The 4,276-nt window shown below is 44.8% G+C and overlaps 1 protein-coding gene across 1 annotated transcript in view; it reads left to right on the plus strand.

Annotated features, from left to right (window-relative positions):
- Positions 1-4,276, plus strand: part of PYGB (glycogen phosphorylase B) — a 50,595-nt gene that overhangs the window by 1,062 nt on the left and 45,257 nt on the right. The window lies entirely within an intron of this gene.

Below are 4,276 nucleotides of genomic sequence, written 5' to 3' on the forward strand. Positions count from 1 at the left end.
AAAGATTCCCTATGGGCAAGTGTTCCCCAATGATCCCCTATGGGCAAGTATTCCCCAATGATGTCCTATGGACAAGTGTTCCCCAATGATCCCCTATGGGCAAGTATTCTCCTATGTGAAGTCAAAGCTTTCACAGCCAGCATCCATAGTTTTTGTGGGTTTTTCACTCTTTGTGGCCCTGTTCTAGAAGAGTTCATTCCTGACATTGCGCCAGCATCTGTGTCTGGCATCTTCAGAGAATGCTGGCATGGAGAAAGTGGGATATTTATGCATATATATTTATATATACACACTGTGTGACCCTGGGTTGGGAGGAGTGATTTCCATGTTAATCTGTGTTTTGTTCTGTTGTTGAATGGCAAGGCCTCAGGGGGGGAGAATAGGCAGAAAAACCAGAAAAACCCATAGGAGTGAAGGCAAAGAGCCATCCAAAGGGAAGGTGTTTTGACCATACATCAAAGGAGTCACAAACAGAATAGGGAAACTGGTGAGGAAACACAGCCTCCAGGCAATCTGTAAACTGACCAAGAAAATCCAGCAATGCTGCGCTCTGTGAAGGACAGGAGAGACCCTCTCACGGCCGCAGGAGTTTACTGCATACCATGCAGCTGTGGATATGTCTGCATAGGGACCACCAAATGCAGCGTTCAAACACCAATCAAGGGACATGAGACACTGCAGACTGGGTCAGCCAGAAAGATCTGCAGTAGCAGAACATGGTATAAATAATCCTGGGCATAAAATGCTGTTTGAAAACACTGAAATTCTGGACCATGCCAACAACTATCAGCTCAGAATGCACAGAGAAGCCATTAAAACCCACAAGCACCTGGACAACTTCATCAGGAAAGAGGAAACACTTAAAGTGAACAAAGGTTGGCTCACGGTCCTGAAAAACATGAAAATCATGGCCCAGCAAATGCAAACGAAACCCACCCATGGTCAGGGTTCCCCCCCCCCCCCAGCAGACAATGGACCAGTCAGTGCTTCCAGGGCAAATTGCTCTCTTGCCTTTCACCAGGGGATGGTTCCCTTTTTAACAAGAGTTAAAATATAGAATTTACATCGACCCATGGATAAGTCGACCTAGGTTTTTGGGGTCAATTTTTGGACTAAAATTTCTAGACTTATACATGAGTATATACAGTACTTTTTCTTGAATGTCTTCCAGTGTCCTAGTCCAACACTCGGACCACTCCATCATGTGTTATAGTGAGGACTTTATTTTTTTTTTTAAATTTTAACAGAGGCACCTTCCAGGTATTTGGGCCCAAATATCCTAAAGGCACCAGATCCCATCTGATCTTGGAAGCTAAGTAGGGCCAGCCCTCATTAGTACTTGGAGGGAAAACCAAGAAAGGAAAACCAGGTGCTGTAGATTATATTTCAGAGGAAGGAACTGGCATAACCACCTCCACTATTCCTTGCCTAAGAAATTCTATGAAATTAATGGGGTTGCCATAAGTCCACAGGTGGCTTATTGTTTGTTGTTGTGCACCTTCAAGTCATTTCTGACTTAAAGCGACCCTATCCTGGGGTTTTCTTGGCACGTTTCGTTTGAGGATGGTTTGGCTTTATTTGTTTCCTGCCACTCCTCAAGGTTCGAGACCCGGCACAGCATGTTAAAATACAGAACACATTATAAAAAACAACACATAAAACCAACAATACTATAAAGTACAATAGCATAAAACTATTAAAATACACACAATGCATTCTTTCAAATATACCAATTAAAAAGGCATGATTAAAAGTGCATACACACATCTTCCAAGTCTTTTCTCCCCTCCTTCTGTTCTTCCTTCCTTTCTCCCATCCTTTCTCCCTCCCTCCCTTTCTTCTTTCCTCCTTTCCTTTCTCCCTTACTTCTTTTCTCCCTTTCTTGCTTCCTTTATTCCTCCCTCCCTCCCTTCCATATATTTGCTGCCCTGGAATAATGGATATCTTGTTGTTTTGTTTCTCTTGAAGTCTGACCTTGTTTTGAGCAGCATGATTACAGTAAGGGATGCAGATCTAATGGAGTCACTGAACAGTAAGCTTGTGTTTGGACTGTACCAGGCCAGGCAGGCTTACATAACTGAAATCTGGGTTTTTTGGAGGGGTGGGGGACACCCAGCAGCTGTGCACCTAGAAAACAAAGATGATGCTGGTGGCTAAATTTGAACGCTTCACCCTTCTCATGTTAGAATTCTAGGGTAGGAACCTTTTTGTTCAGAGGAGCATTAAGCATTTGTTTGAAGGCTATCCATAGCTATTTGGAGGGCTGGAAAATACCTTTATTACATGCCTCTGAATACCAGTTGCTGGGGAACACAAGAGGGAGGGCAGTGTTGCCTTCATGTTTTAGCTGTGGACATCCCATTGGCATCAAATTGGCTCCTGCCTGCAGCAAAGAAATATTGGTTGAAAAGGCCCTTCCTTCTGTATTCTGGGCAGGTTTCCTCTTGTGTCCTTATTCATTTTCTTGAGGCCTGACTTACAGATCTAGGTCACACTGCACCATTGTTATTTGCTATTCTTGCGTGCCTTCAAGTCATTTCCAACTTATGGCAGACCCTAAGATGAACCTATCATGGGGGGTTCCTTGGCAAGTTTCTTCAGAGGACATTAGCCCATACCATCCTCTGAGAGCTTGTGACCTGCCCAGGGTCACCCAGTGGGTTTCATGGCCAAGTAGGGATTTGAACCCTGTTTTCCAGAGTCACAGCCCAATACTCAAACTACTACACCATCTTGACTCATTCACTGCACTATTACAGCACCTTAATACCACTTTTAACTGCCATGGTTCCATCTTGTGGAATCCTGGAATTTGTAGTTTTGTGAGGAGCTTAGAATGCCAGCAAGAGAGCTCCAAACTACACCTCACCAAACTACAAATCCCAGGCTTCCACTAGGATGCAAGCGAGGTAGTTAACATATTAAAATGTCATAACTGTTTAGTGTGGAAGAGGATATAGATTGAAGCGGTAACAGGCACAACGCAGGTTTAAAATTTCAGTGAGAATCAAGAATTCTTGGAATGGCAGATCATGCCTTCCATGTCAGTGGGATGGTTAATCTGCTCCAGCTTTTAGTGTGAACTTCTAAGGAATTATTGGAAATACTTAACCCATTTTGATGCTAGGATTCCACATAAAGTTCAGACCCAAAGCAAGAGCAGATTCATTGCATACACAATCAAGATTTGACTCATATACCATTTGGTTCAGAACACACTGTAGAAGTAATCCAGTTTGAGATTGCTTTCCCTGCCCTGGCTCAGTACTTGGGAATCCTGGGAATTGTAATTGATTGTGGCACCAGAGCTTTCTGAAAGAGAAGGCTCAGTGTCTCACAGAACATGGGCGGTTTACAGACCGCCCTTTTGGGGGGCGGCCTGTTCCTGCCCCTTTCCCCGCCAGATTGGGGCCTCAGCTGCCACAGCGGCAGCCTCTGAGGCCCCGATCCGCCGCTTTCCAGGCCATGGGGAAACGGCAAAAGACCACTTCCCTGCGGCCTGGAAAGGGGTGTCCTTGGGGCTTCATGCCCCAAGGACACCCAACAGCGGTGGGGACGAAGAGAAAGGGTCCGCTCGGCCCCCTTTCTCATTTGTGTTGCTGGCGCAGCCGTGTAAAGGCTGCGTCAGCGACACAAACCTGGAAGGAGCTCCGTTTCGGAGCTCCCTCCGGCGCTGCGGAAAGGGTGCCCCAGGCGCCCTCACGTGGTGCCAGGATGTCACTTCTGCTTCGCTCCGTTTGGAGGCGACGCAGTCGTGACGGCCCATTGGCGGCTCCCATGTAGAATGGGGCCACCATTTTGTACGTACTTACTAGGGTTAGGGCATCCGGAAAGGACGCTTTTTCCTAACCCTAGTACGTACCTAGTACGTACTTTTTGCCCGTCTGTAACGCACCTACAGTTCCCAGAATCCCCTAGCATGGAACCAGGGCAGTTAAAGTAGTCTCAAACTGGATTATTTCTGCATTGTATTTTGGATCACAGTTTCAGTGTTGTAGACACAGTGTTGTTCCTTCTGTATTCTGGACAACCAAGAACTGTCAGAAGGCTTTAAACTGTGTTTGCTAGAATCCAAGCTATGTTATTTTATTTATATTGTTTATTTATTTCATGTATATGCTGCCTTTCTTCCAGAAGAGACTCAAGAACTGCTATGTACCTTCTTGAATGGTTCAGATAGGGAATCATATACCAAAATACTAAGATAATTTAGGTCTAATCTGCACATTATTATTATTATTATTATTATTATTATTATTATTATTATTATTATTAT

The sequence above is a fragment of the Sceloporus undulatus genome, chromosome 1 (assembly GCF_019175285.1).
Source record: "Sceloporus undulatus isolate JIND9_A2432 ecotype Alabama chromosome 1, SceUnd_v1.1, whole genome shotgun sequence".
Classification (NCBI taxonomy): Eukaryota; Metazoa; Chordata; class Lepidosauria; order Squamata; family Phrynosomatidae; genus Sceloporus; species Sceloporus undulatus.